We start from the raw sequence: 15316 nt of genomic DNA on the forward strand, positions 1-15316 counted from the left end.
CTGATACTGCAGTTGCATGGGCCGGGTCCACCCAGCCTTCTGACTTCCCTGTGGTAGCTGGATTGGCCTGGCTTTGGGGAGGACATACATGGCCCAAGAGAACCCCAAGACAAGACCTCAGGCCACCCTGTGGCACCCAAAACAAAAGGGCTGAGTCTCTCTAGCCCAACAACCACTTCTCCTGCCCATGCTCCAGCCACAGGCCATAACTTCCTGCCTCCAGGCCTCTGCTCATGCTGTGTCCTCTGTACACAATACCCTTCTATTTGCTGTCCAGGTCTCCCTGTCCCTCCCTAATCCTCTTTCCTGCCCTTCCCTGAGTGCTGGGACCTGGTCTGCCTGTCATGGCCCTGCTGCTGAAGCAGGACTACCCGTCTCTCACTGCTCACCTTGTCCATGCACTGCACACTCCCTGGGGCCCTGCTGGACGCCCAGCAAGCTCCTAGGCCTTGCCCCTGAGAGGGAGGAGAATGGGAGGGAGGCTCAGGTTGGAGCGCCACACTGCAGCCCACTACTGTCACAGCCAAGCCATGGAGCATATCTTTGAGGTGGGTGCAATGTCTGACCATGAACCCTGGGGGTGAGGCTGGCAAGAGCTGCTTCAGGAGGAAGAAGAGGGACCACGATGAATGAAAGGGTTCTCTCCAGCCTCCCCACAAATAAACTAACAGCCCATGGCTTGGGCAGGATGTCTCCATCCCACCAGAATGGCCCTGGGCTCAGGTCCCATTCCCCTTCTTCCTGGCCCCTGTGAGCCTTGGTGTTCTCATCACAAAATGGGGTGACACTCCTGGCCTCAGGCCTCCAATGGACATCAGGGTGTGGCCTTTGTACTGGGCACAGGACAGGTGCTTAGTTAACGTTCGTCCCCTTTCAGGCTCCTCTCCCAAATTCCAAGAAGAAACAACAGGAGAGAGCTGGTGAGGAAGATCAGAGTCTGAAGATCTGCTTCCAGCCCTGGCTCTGCCACACGGTTGCTATGTGACCTTAGCCCAGTCACCTGCCTTCCCTGGGCTTTACCCCAGAGCTGCCTGCCCCACCAGGGCCTACCTGACCAGGATGGGGCAGTAGGCTGAATGCACAGGTGGCAGCAGCATTAATGCCCAACCCTGTGCAACACATACCTGGCCCTGGGGCTGCCCGAAAAGGGATGAGACCAGAGATATTCCACCCATCACCCAAAAGAAAACCTGGTGTCAGGATGCTGGGATCGTCACAAATGTATAGCATGCAAAGTTCCCATCTGAGCTCTTGGGTGGGTGGGAGCAACTATGCCCAGTGTGAACCCGAGGCTCAGATCCCACTGGAAATGCTCCGTGAGGCTCTGGATCCCCAACTTGTGAGCAGGCAGCTGCAGCTGAGTGAGGACAGCAGGAGGCAGTGCCCAGAACCAGGCCAGTGAGGGACAGGGGCTAGGAAGCCCACCTGTGTGTGGAACTCCTGGAGGGCAACAGGGGCCTGTGGAAGTCATGGACAGGAAGAGTCACAGAGAGGACCCTGCTCAGCAGCAGGATAAACTCTGCCAGGAGAGACGGTGCCCCACCCATCCTGGGTGTTCAGGAACACAGCCAGTGACTGTGTTCCATCAGGCTGCTTGGAGTGGGTAGCATGGTTCCTAAGGTTACCAATGGTTATAAAATGGGTGGGACCTTCCGCCTGTGGCCCAGTGGTACTAACAGGCCAAGCTGATCCGCCTCAGCATCGTCACCACACACCCACCCAGCCACCAACCAAAGATCAACCGAGAGGCCCCAAGGTGTGCGGTCCTGTACCAGCAATGTAGGATCACATCCTCACAAGGCCAGGTGGCCCCATGCCACACCCTCCTGCCACTGAGGGAACCAGTGTCTGGACCCATGATGGGTGCTTAGTAAAGGTGGATGGAAAGAACAGTGACAACTAGGCCTGGCTGGGAATCAGCCCTGCATGCACACTCGAGCTAGTGGGGAAAGGTGAATTACAATTAGGAACCAATTACACACATACACAAACCAAATGAAATCCAACCCAGGGAGGGAACGAGAAGGCGGGGACACAGGCAAACTTTCCAGTAGCCGGCTGCCTCCATCTGCAAAGCACCCCTCTTCCTTGGTCCCACCAGCATCACGACAACCCATGGGAGGCAGGACTGAGCCTCTGCTTTTAAGGTGGGTAACCTGAGGCACTGAGTAGTGAAGGAGACCATCGGGGGTGTGAGCCTCGGTCTGTTCATCCTGTGGCTGTGAGAGTTAGGTGAGAAGGTATCCTACCCACAGGAGGCTGCAATACACAGCTCCTCCTATGGCTAGTGATGACGGTGGCTGTGTGATCCACTCAAGGAGGTAGAGAAAGGGGCAGGCCTACAGCCACAAGCTCGGAGGCCTCTGTAAAGGGCTCACCCTGGGGCTTCTCAGCAGCCAGGAGCTGCTGCCAACAGCTCTACACCCCTCCCCACCCCACAACTGTCCCACTGTCTACAGTGACATCCAGTTACAGCCAGATGCCCAGCAGATTGAGCCCCCTAGGCCATGCACCCTGGCAAAGTCGCTGGGCCTCAGTTCTCATCTGTCGAATGGGTACATGTGGAATAGCATTGTGCTTCTACTCAAGTGCCTGAGGGAGGAGATGCCTCAGCAGAAAGCAGAGCAGAAGGAGCAACTTCCTGGCTTTTGGGTTTCAAAATCCCAGGCCTCAGGGTGGAATGGAAAGAACTCTGGAGACAGGATGAGTCACACGCAGTAAATATTTAAAATAATGTTTCTGCCATAAACCCACCCAAGAGTGCCCAGCACAGGGCATGGCACAGAGCAGGTGTTTGTGAATATCTGTTAATGAATGAAAAAAGCAAGAACAAACAAGGAAGACTTGAGGCAAGTGTGGGCCAGGGCAGGAAGGTAGCTGGCTGCCCAGGGGTCAGCACCAAATTAGCAGGGGCCGGGGGAGACCTTGAGGTTAGCAAAGCCCCCATCCCCAAATGATGCTCCAGCCTGGACAGGGACGCTGGAGGAGAAGCAAGACACATGCAGATGGCAAGGGTCCCTAAAAGTGGTGTAAGCCCACCATACCTCAGCACTTAGATACAACTAAGAGAAAAGATGGGCAGCGGGCTATGCTCTGTGAACCGCCTAAGACCCGCCACCCAGCACATGGACGCTCACAAGAGGAAGAGAGTTCAAGAAAAACTTAAAGTTACATTTATTTTTTTCTCTCACACTCAAATTTATGGATTCCAGGTTCAGACCTGCCATAAGTAAAATAGAGACCACTGACTGTCCTCCTCATGGGGATGTGGACAAAGGAGAAGGGAGGAAAACTGCCACCGATGGGTGCCCTATGGGTCAGGCCATGCAGCCTTTCTGTGCGCTGCCTTGTTTAATCTCCAGAGTGCCCTTCACAGAAGGTGCCACAGAAACCCCCTTTCCTAGACGAGGGGACTCCCAAAGAGTCTGGGGCAGGGCACCCAGGGAGTGAGGGCTTTGCAGGGAGCCCAGGGCTGTCTTGCCCCTGTTCATACACTGCGTTAAATCAAAAGCAAAGTGGTCTACAGATTCATGAAGCACCGGACCATGGAGAAAAAATGACTGGAAACAAAGAATTAAATGTTTTCACGTCACTAGAAAGTAATACTAGCAGTAACAGTCACCACAATGAGAGTATTGGTTTCTCTTAAAAACCCAAATCTCCAGCTGTTCAGCCCAATGCAGGTTGGAAAGCTCTGGAAGGGTCTGGGAGAGGCATCCCACCACTCACCTGCTTCTGGGATATCCCAGGGGTCTGAAAGAGAAGTGTGACTTCTGCTGGCCAGGCAGGCCGTCTGGCTCTCACATGAGCCTTCCCTCTCTTGGGCAAGAGAGAAACATCCTGTGGCCACCACACGAAAGCAGCAGCCATGTGAACTGAAAAAAGGTGCATTCCTGTGATGGGGGGAAGGGCCCTTAAGGAGACGCAGGCTTTGAGGCACTCTGTGGAGGACCAGGGGATGGCAGGAGCGTTTGGGGGAGCCAGCCCAGCCAGATGCCTGGCTCCACAGAGCTGCGCCGCCTGGAACTCATTAGCATTATGTCAGGAATAATGTGAAATTAAAACATTTAGCGTTGGCTTCTAAACTGAAAGAGGACAAAAAGAGAAGGATGCCATTGTGCTGAGCCACTCAGCTATGGCTTGGGCACCAGTAGTTTATAGAAAATAAATAGCTGCTTTGCACTTGGACCCAGCCAGGGCCCCGGGGCTGCCAGTGGGGGCTGAGGACAGAGAGATGAATCTGCAGCTCTGTGCAGCGGAAGCAGGTTGGGAGCCTGGGTGCGGCTGGGACCCAGGGCCCAGGGGAGGCCTTCTGGCTGCTTGCTCCCCAGGGCAGTGCCAGGTATATGCCCATCCTGCCTCTCTATCCGCTGGTCTCTCTGTCTCTTCCCAGGCTATTGCCCTTCCAAGTCCATCATCTAGATTCCTAAATTGCGAGTCTGCCCTTGTCACTGCTCAACACCTATCACCGGCTCCCAACTGCTTTCAGGATACAAACCAAGCCCATCAGCCTGGCATTTCCAGCCTCTCGCCATCTGCCCTCTGTGGACCTTACAGTGTGGTTGGCTCCCCTGTTCCTTCTCTAGGCTCCAGTCACACTGACTACTTAGGCTATCAGAACTTCCTATCTCTGTGCTTTTGCATGTGCTGTTCCCTCAGCCTGGAATTCCCTCAAGTGCCAGGGCTCAGCTCCAGTGCTGGCCCCTCTGCGGAGGTTCTGGGCTTTAGGGCAGGTCCTAAGCTGAACTCCTCTCTGAGTCTACCCCAATCCAGCAGTAAAGGCAGGAAAGCTGGCCTGGGCTGCATCAGAACCTGAGACTCACACGATATAAGGACTGGCCAGACCCCCAAGTCCCTTGCGTTCCAGGTGGGGAGACCAAGGCAGCCCAAAGAGGGCAAGGCTTACCAAGGTTCCCCTGCACGGTCACCCCCCACCCCAGCTTTGGCAGACTGCAGGCCCCTGGATTCTTACAGCAGGCTCTTCCTGCTCCTCCATGCTCATTTTGGGGAACAGAGTACTCTAGAATCATCCAGGCCTGGGTTCAAATTCTGACTCCCCTCCAACTCTGTGACTGGCACAAATCACTTAACCTCTCTGAGACTCAGTGTCTTCATTTGCATTACGAGAGTGGTAATGACCGTATGGTATTGCCCCCTCCCAGGGCTGTGGAGAGTCTGCATCAAACACTGCCGTAGCATGGTCCACTACCACCTACAACTCCCTGTGCAGATGGAGACACTGAGACCCAAGGCCACAGAGGACAGGGAAAGAGATGCAGGCTCCTGGCTCCCCAGGAGGCAGTCTGAGCTGAGTTCACAAAGCCTGATTTGTCCAGTGGCATCACAGGGCAGACTGCAACTCATTCAGTTGTTCACTAGCCATTCATTCATTTTCTCACTCACTCATTCACTCGGCTAATTGCACACAGCTAGATGCCCAAAATATAGTTAGTGAAAAAAGCAAGTTCCCCACAGTAGGTATAGTATGGCTCCATTTTTTAAAAAGAGTATAATTATCATACACGTAGAGAAAAGCCTGGAAAAAACACTCCAAAATGTTAACAAGTGGTTATTTCTGAGCATTGTAGTTATACTGTATACTTCACTCTTTACTTTCTGCTTCTTTATAAATTATACTTATTTCTTTATATGCTGTTTTATTGGTTTTAAAAAATTACAGTGGGCAGTGTAATACTTTCATGGACACTTCTAGGCTGCAATTCTAGACTTCTTTCTTAATTCTGCATGTGACTTCGGTGAGTTGTCACAGGTGACAGGACCCTGGATGCTCCCACTTTTGATATGGAGCTAGAAAGATTTGATTCAGGTCTGGACCAGACACTTGCTCCTGTCCTATGTGATGTGGGCAAAGGGCTTCCCTCTGAGCTCAGTTTCCACATAAAAATATGGGGACAACAAGACAACTTCCAGAGGAGATCTGAGGGTTAAGGAAGACATGGACGGTGACTAACTTTTGACATGGCTGGGGATGAAGCCCATGACGGTGACAGCCGCATGCCTGCACCAGGGAACCTGAGGCCCACCTACCTAACACGCTGACGGACACGCATGCCTCCTCACGGGCTGACGTCACCAAGCTCCTGTTTCATGCATGATGACCAGTGATGACTGAGGAATCCCAGGGAGACAGAGTGGCCAGTTTAATTAAATAGTGGTGACAGACGGGCTCCTAAGGCAGAGGAGCCATAGACAGTTCAAGCCACAAAGGGCAAGGGCTACGTTTCACTCCCCAGCAGGAACCACAAGCTGCAGAGCACCGAGGAGGGATAAATGCTCCTTCAACACCCACCTCTATAGTCTTGGCCAAATGTCTGGGGACACATCCCTGAGCCACCTGGATGGGGTGCAGGCTTTAGATCAGGAAGACCAGGTTCGAGTCCCAGCTCTGCTGCTTATCAGCTTGTGTCCTGAGGTACTTAGACTCTCTGAGCTCAGAGTTGTCTTCTGGAAAACAGAGTTAACGCTCCCTGCTCGCAGGTTTACTGGGTTTATTGTAAGGACTAAATGAGATGAGGGATCACAGGGGATAGGGCACCCCAACCCCCTGGGCTGGGGGCAGAGTCCATCCAGCAATATTAATATGCCAGTGAGAGATGGCTCTCTCCATGCAAACTACACTGCTGTGCCCAGAATGCCCCTCTCCTGCCACTTCACCTGGCAAAGTCCTGCTCAGCTTTCAAGCTTCAGCTCATATGTCACCTCTTCCCAGGAGCCTTCCTTGATTCCCTTGCTATTAGGGCTAGACTCCCCCGGGCTCCTCCAGCCATGCCCTTCCTTTCATCACAGCCCCTGGACTCAGCACTGTAACCATCGGGCTCTGTGCCCCTCTCTCTCACCAGCTAGGGGTGGGAGTCAGACACAGCATGATCCTGGTTCCGACTGGCCTCTCACTCCGGGGCCCAGCAATGGACTGAACACACAGCGGGTGCTCAGGGCACGTCTGCTGACTGCAACATTCTGCTCAATCAGGGTCAGAACCATTGTCTCATCTCAGCACTGGGTAAAGAGAAAGGCTCTTCTCTCTTCTTAAAATCACAGAAGGTCTGAGCTGAAAGGGATGTTAGCGGAAGTGTGCCCATTTCACAGATGGGCAGATTAGGGCTTGGGGAGAACAGACTGGCTCAAAACTGCACAGCAAGTCAGTGGTGACAGGCAGCCAGGTCCCAATGTTCTCTGACCTTTGGCCTCGGGGGCACTCTCCTCCTCACACCCAGAGAAAGGGCAACAGCCCCAGCTGTGGGCTGGACACGGGCTGGAGGGAGGAAGAGCAACAGCAGGTCCTCGTCTGAGGCATGTCCACCTCCTCTTGGTCAGCACAGACGAGCCTGGGCTCTACTCCACTTTCCACCGTGTGCTCCTGCCTTTAACGGATGGAAGGTGTTCCTTATCTCTGTCGGGCCCCATTTTTCAGGCCCTGACGCAGGCAAAAAACTCCCCCCAAAACGCCTACTCCCCCAGAACTTCACCAACAGCCAAAGCTCTCCAGTGGGCCCTGTAGGCCCATTCAAGCCAGGAACCATAAGGGCCTGTGCTTTAAAACATGTTTGCTAACTGCTACACAGTCGGTTTTCATCATTTTGGGGATGACTGTACATTCTGGAACACAAACTTGGTAAATCACGCTCAGGCCGGGTCTGACAAATTCTATTTCCTTGCCTCTCCCTTCGTGCAGAGCCAAGCCTGGCTGTCAGGACTCACTAGAGCAGAATGGCAGCAATTTCTCATTAGGAGCGGGGTTCATAAAGTCTATTGCTATTTTATTTAAGAGCCAGCAGCAGCCAAAGGAGGTCAAATTGAGACTCTCTCTGAGTGGGCAGCAGAGAGGACTTTTGTTTTCTTATCTATGTTTTACTGCATTTTCCATGTTTTCTGCAATAAGCATATAAAACTTTCACAAATATTTATTTTTTAAAACTCAGGGACAGATTCCCTTGCTTCTCCCTCACTCCTCCCTGCTGGTCTGCCCCCTACAGCTTCTTCGGCTGCATGCAGGCTGAACCTCCCCTCCAGTGCCAAGTGCTAACAGGACCCGGGGCTGCTGACTGTGCCTTCTCAACAACTGCACATTGCATAGATGACTCCTGCCCAAGGCCACCCCAGGAGTCCTTGGCAGACTGAGACCTCAATCCAAGTCTACGTGGCTCCAACACACTTCTTTTTTTCCACTCTACCCCAGGTCCCTGGGCCTCAGTTTCCCCATGTGTAAAATAAAGGGGAAGGGACTGAGGACAATCTCACAAGTCCCTCCTGGCTCTGGCATGCCACTCCTAGTATGTACCCCAGGGGACCTGAAGGTGGGCTCAGGTGGGTGAATTCTGAGGGCCTCCCTGTCACACCAACACAGGACTTTGGCCTTTCCAACAAAAGGCCCCACCTGGGCACATCTTTAACAGGAGAACTGGGGTCTGCGTGCAGCACTGAGTGTCTATCTGCCGAGGCCTCAACACATTGCCACTGGCATTCCCAGGTTCATCATGGGTGGTGGGCTCTCATGACACGAAGGGGAGAAGGGTCACACACGATGTGTGGACACTTGCTCTGGCTGGATGCTTACACCCATGACCTCGCTCATCCTGCGACAATGCCGTCATGCCAGTGTCATCCCAGCTCAGGCTTCTACCACTCACCATACCACCTTTCACTATGACCAGAACCCTGGGCCTGGCTTCTGGGGACAGGTCTTATAGGAGCTCAGAAGTTGGTGAGGTGTTCTGGCAAGGTAAGGGTTACAGACGGCTTCTGCACTGTGAGGCAAACCAGGGGGAAGGTGGAGGGTGGGCCAGATTTTCTGGATGATGTTACATTGTGTGTGTGTTTCCCTGTGGTCGTTCATGAGCCTTTGGTAAGCCTTTTTTACAGCTCTGTTGAAATGTAATTCACATAACCATAAAATCCACCCATTTAAAGTATACAATTCAGTGGTTTTGAGTATATTCACAGCATTGTGCAGCCATCACCACAATCAATTTTAGAACATTTTCATCACCCCCAAAAGAAACCCTATACCTATTAGCAGTCAGTCACTCCTTCTTCCTCCTTTTCCCTAATCCCTGGAAACCACTAATCTACTTTCTATTTCTATAGATTTGTCTATTCTTGACACTTCATGTAAGTTGAATCACACAATATGTGGCTTTTTGTGACTGGCTTCTTTCACTCAGCATCATGTTTTCAAGGCTTATCTATGTTGCAGTATGTGTCAGTACTTCATTCCTTTTTATGGCTAAATAACAGTCCGTTATATGGATGTACCACATTTTATTTATCCATTCACCCATCTATGGGCACTTAGGGTATTTCTACTTTTTGTCTATTATGACTAATGCTTACTATAAACATTCATGTCCAAGTTTTTGTGTGGACATTTGATCTCATTTCTCTCTGGTATATACCGAGGAGTGGCATTGACAGATCATATGGTAACTCTATGTTTAATTGTCGGAGGAACTGCCAGACTGTTTTCCAAAACCACTGCACCATTTTACATTCCCATCACCAGTGTGCAGGGCTCCAATTCCTCCACATCCTTGCCAACATTTGTCATTGACCATCTTGTTCATTTTCACCCTCCTAGTGGGTGTGAAGAAGAATCTCGCTGCAGTTCTGACTTGCATTCTCCTGATGGCTAATGATGCTGAGCATCTTTTCATGTGATTTTGACCATCTGTACATCTTCTCTGGAGAAATGTTTATTCAAGTACTTTGCCCATTTTTAATTGGGTTATTTATACTTTTTATTATTGAATTCTAAGAGTTCTAAATATATTCTGGGTACAAGTCCCTTATAAAATATATGACTGCAAAAGCAAAGTCATTTTTTAGCTAAAAGAATAGCTAACATTTACTGAGTATGTGCTATGTGCAGGGCCCTATTTCAATTGATTTACATGCATGAAGAGTTTTAGTGCTCACAGCAACTCCATGAGGTAGGTATTGTTGCTGTCGTTGTTATTGTTATTATCATCCCCATATTACAGATGGGCAAACAGAGCCACACAGCAGCACTCTGCTCAGGTCACCCATCTAGGAAGTGGCAGAGTGGAAGCTTGGGGCATTAGGGAAGGTCATGGCCCACCCTTGAGCCAATGCACCAACTGGAAAGCAATGCCTCCTGGGAATGGCATGGGGCAGCAGCCCCAAGAGACCCCTCAAAGGGGACATGATTCTCCCAACAGGGGTCAGGGCCACGAGGTCAAGCTCATCTCACAAGGTTTTCTCTCTCCTTTCCCAGCCTTGGGGGATCTGAATTCGATTTTGTTCAGAAGGGGTCAGTTTCCTTGCAGGAATGCGTGCTCAAATTGGGTGGAAAAGGAATTTTCTCCCCCAAAGGACTCCAGACTCTGGCTCAGGAGCCGACCCATTGCAAATCATGGATGATGTGTCAGCACCAGTGGGAGCTCAGCCCATTAACACATTAGCAAGTGAGCATCCTTGGCCTCTCTCTGCAGCAGGCCTGGGCTAGAAGGAGGCAGGGCTTGTGGGAACATAGGCCCAGAGGGGAGTCTTGTTCCCAGGGGTTGGAGATGTGACTGTGCGTAGAGAGAGCAGATTCATGCAGAGCTAGGTTCAATGGCCCTTTGACATCTTGGTTCTGGGCACCTCCCCAAGACTAAGGCCAGAGATCAGCTTTATGCAAGAAGATAGTAAATAAAACATTCCTGTTATCAAATATGAAAGAGGAAGATCAGTCCAACAGCAAGGGAAATGCTGAATAAATTATACTACAGTCCGCATGATGGACTACAATACTGCAGTGAAAATGTATGGGTACAATGGTTACGCCAAGGGATAGTGGGAAATTTCTTAGCCATAATGCTAAATTTAACAACACTGATTATTAATATTCCTTGCAACAACCCCACTGGGAATTCAAGGCACAGAGAGGTGAAGTACTTCAGAGGGGAGACTGGAATTCAGACATTTCTCACTCTGAAACCCTGGCAAAGATTTGCAAAAACTATCCCTGCTAAGCAGTTATTATGTGCCTGGAATTGTGCCAAGTACAGAATGAGGAGCCCTAATCCAAAAATCTGAAACTCGAAATGCTCCAAAACCCAAAACTTTTTGAGTGCTGACATGACACTCAAAGCAAATGCTCATTGGAGCATTTCGGATTTGGGATGTTCAATCAGTAAATATCATACGAATATCCCAAAATCTGAAAAAATCTGAAATCTGAAACACTTCTGGTCCCAAGCATTTCGGATAAGGGATACTCAACCTGTACTATCTCATATATGGACGGAAATGGACCCAAATGAAAATATTCCACCACTGTGGTTTGAAGTCATATCTGTTCTCTTTTTCAGGTTTGCAAAATTTCTAACAAATGATTCTGTTACATTTATACAAAGAAATCAAAACACCTGCTTCTCAGGGTTGCTGTGAAGCTTGTGGAAGTTAGGAAGCAGCACTCTGGGGACTGTGGCACCCAGTCCACACTCAGTGCCCTGTGCCCGGGATGCAGGCCTCTCACAGAGGTGGGAGAAACACAGGTTGAGTTGTAGGTCTCAGGACATTGGCTCCCTCCAGTCCCAAGTCTTTCTGTGTCAAATGAAGTAACAACTCCTCCCTGGGATGCTGGCAGGATGCCAGGTCAGTCACTCTGCCACAGGCAGCCCAGAGCCCTAGGGGACCAGCGTGAAGCCTCATGAAGGGGCAGCCTTCCTTCGGGGACCCCGTGGGTGCTCCACAGAGCACTGTCATCAGTACTGCCCTGCTGGGCCTCTCCTGTTGGTGAGCGCGGCAGTCCTGCCTGCTCCCATCCCCTCCCTCTGCCTGGAATGGCCCAATGCCAGTGCTCTCTTCACCCCTTCAGGCCCTTCTCCATCTCAGTCCTTCAAGAAGTCTTCCCAGATGGTCCCTCCAGCAACCCACGTGGTCCTAGATTTGAGGAGGAAGGAGTGGGGACTACAGGTTTCTGGGTCCAAATCCCAGCCTGGGCCAGCCAGATGATTCATCTCTCCCAGCCAGTGTGAGCCCTATACCAAAACCTCTACATCCAACACACACACCCCTCAACGCACATCCAAACATCCCACGGTACACTCAAAACTATCCTACCCCAAAATAAGCACATGCCATGACCATTCCACAGCCCCCAAACTCACACTCCAACGCACTCCAACACACACACACACAGTCCAACCATACATACACACATGCACATATACTGGAGTGTGTTTGAGAGTATGCTATGGGAGTGTGGGCTGGGTGTGGGGGTGCACACTAGGTGTTGAATGTGTGAGTCTGGGTGAAATGCTGGGGGTGTCTGGGTATGTTCTGGTGTTGATGTGTAGGGGTATGTGGGTGCACAACTGGTATATGTCTGTCTTCACTATACATTCCCCAATTACGTCCCCAAAATATATGTGCCTAACTGCAAAAACACACCCATCCCACACTAAAACACACACTCACCAACCCCACTCTTGCATCCAACCAGAAAACTCTCTAGTCACAACCCTAAACTTATACTCTGCAACCATACATATCCCCACACACTGCAAACACCCCCCATACACTCACACAGATCCAGTCACACAAATAGACATACCCACTCTCTAAGCACCCCTAAAACTTAACACACATCCAGATACATTCAACCTCACACACACTGACTCTTGCAGACCTCCACTCATGCCCAAAGGTGGAGAGAACGTCCCCATGGGAGTGGGGACCAGGCAGGTTCCCATGAGCCCTTGTGCAAGCCCCCACCACCACCCCACTGCTCCTGGCTCTGCACAGAAGGTCCCAGGTGTGTGTGTGGTGGTGGGGGGACAGGCAGTCTCCACCAGGCCTTCCTTCTCCTGTCTCCCTGCCTGCATTCCTGCCTGCTCCAGGGGTTTATTCTTTCCTAGTTCATTGATGATTAAAATACTTTTAAGTCGACCACAAAGATTGTTGTCTTTGCCTTTCTTTTTTTAATATAAAAACCAACAGATGCGTTTGGGGACCCTTTGGTTTTCCTCCGGGGTGATTTACATGACCACAACCAGTTCTTGGAGAAGAAAAGCAAACATTCCCGTGGCCTAATAGAAACATTCCCCCTCTACTCTCCATCCCCTCAGCCCACTTGGCTCACTCCCAAGGACGGTGCCCCAGGCCGCATCATCTGGCTTGGAAGCTGGGGTCTAGAGGAGGATCTGGCTGGACCAGGTGCCGCCAGCCTCATGTGAGACAATCTCTCTGAGAGTTTTTCTGTTTGTCACCAACCCTGGAGGAGAGAGTTGGGAAGGCAGAGATTAACTACCTCATTGACAGAAAAGAAGATTCCCACTAAATCAGCCCTTTTAAACTTTATTGTTTAGTGTTTGCTAAAACTCACAAATTCTAGTTTTCTTTTTATTTTCAAATTTTGGTACAGAAGTGTGCATTAAGCCATGAGAACCAGCCCTTTTAGACATTTAACAACACGGGCAGTAGGTCCTGGTGATATCTCCATTTCACACATGCAGAGACTGAGTTAGAGGCAATCATTAACTTGCTCAAGGATTCACCTGGAAGCAGGACTTAACCAAGTCTGAGACAGAGCTGATATTCTGGCTCAGGCTGTGGGATCCCCAGCCTTCCCCACGTTTCTTAAGACACACTTTGCCCCATCCAGCTGGTCCAGAATGCTCAACTAAAAGCCGTAGACCATCCCCGCCCTCATGAGCCTTGGCAAACTCAGGTTATGCTTCAGAACTAGGGGACACCCAAAAAGTGCAACCTCAGTTAGAGATGATTACCTGGAAGGATTTGTGGAGTAACTCATTCAACCTTCCCCCAGCACAGGAATCCACTCCATGGCCCCCAGGCAGGGTCCATCAGCCTTGGTTTGCACACACTGCTGAGGTGCTGGTCCCCCAGGTGAGGCAGCCTCCCCCATCCACCCATCCCATCCATCATCCATAAAGTATTTCTGTTAAGTGCCCAGAAGATGCTGAGCATCACTGCTAGTGACACAGTGGTGAACAAGACACATATGGTCTCTGCAGCTCACACGCTAGTTGGATGACACAGATATCAACCAAGTAAGCAAATAAATAAGATAATGTAGACCATGTAAGTGCTGTAGGAAAAAGACACGTGGGCTCGTGTTGTGATGGGGAGTACTGTGGTGGGGAAGGGATGGGCTTTTTAACTTGGAGGTGGTCAGGAAAGGCCTCTCTGAAGAGGTAGCATTTGAGCTGAGACCTCAGGGATGAGAAGGAGCCACCACGCTAAGATCTAGGGCTGGATAATTCGAAGTATAGGGAACAGCCAATGCAAAAGGCCCTGAGGTAGGAAAAGAGGTAGAGCCAGGAGGCTGGTGTGGCTGGAGCAGAGTGGGCAAGGGGGAAGATGGCCCCGGGGGAGGGGTGGGGGGAAGGGTTTGGAGACGTGGGTGGGCGCTGGAGCTCAGAGAGTATGGCTTGTTGGCTAGAGGGAGGGTTTGGCCAGCTGTTCTGGGAGACGGAGCTCCCTAAGACAAAGAAGCCTCAACCTTGATAGCCTCCTGGGTGTCCCTAAGCAGAAAAGAGGACACTAGGCCTCTCCAAAATCTGGCTCCAGGACCTTTGCCAGGGCCACCTCAGGTGCAGAGAATGTCATCCCACAGCCACAAGGTTATGAGATTCCACATTTCTTCTGACTACAGCCCCTTCCACTATCTTCCCTCACAGGACTTTCCCATTTGTCATCTCATCTGAGCACTCCCCCACCTCTAAGTAAGGAAGGGACGGCGATCATGACAACCTCTTCTTAACAGATGAGGAAACTGAGGCACAAAGAGGTGGACGACTGTCTGAGGCCACATGATGAGTCATGAGTAGAGCAGAACTTGAACCCAAGTCCTTTCTTCATGGTGTCCAGAGGACTCCACACCTCACTACAGCTTTGTGGAGTAATGTTTGGATAACTGAGGTAGTGAGTGGCAGGCAGGTGGGGCCAGGCACGGTGCCTGACTACTTACATATGCTAGCTTATAAAATTAGAGAACCAAAGCTCAGAGAGGGTAAGTGACTTGCCCTAAAAAACACAGCAAACTGAGGAGGATTTGACTCAAGTCTGGCAACACAGGACTAATGAAGTAGTGCCAATTTAGACTTAGGTTTGAGCCTGGGGCAACAGGGACACTAGGGCAGGGTGAGGGTAGGGATGGGGTCACATCATGGAGGTGGCAACACAGGCCTCACCAATCCTGAGCTGGAGCGTGCCTATCAGGCTCCACTGGCCAAGCCTGAGAAGCTGGGGGACATTCCCCTGAGAGCCATGGCCTATGGGGCTCAGAAGGGCTGCCCGCCCCTCACATACCCTCTGATCCTGCTGAGGC

General features: G+C 51.0%; 1 protein-coding gene across 3 annotated transcripts in view; it reads right to left on the bottom strand.

The window, feature by feature from the left end:
• Positions 1 to 15316, bottom strand: part of GLIS1 (GLIS family zinc finger 1) — a 222790-nt gene that overhangs the window by 32824 nt on the left and 174650 nt on the right. The window lies entirely within an intron of this gene.

This window comes from Cynocephalus volans, chromosome 8 (genome assembly GCF_027409185.1).
Source record: "Cynocephalus volans isolate mCynVol1 chromosome 8, mCynVol1.pri, whole genome shotgun sequence".
Lineage (NCBI taxonomy): Eukaryota > Metazoa > Chordata > Mammalia > Dermoptera > Cynocephalidae > Cynocephalus > Cynocephalus volans.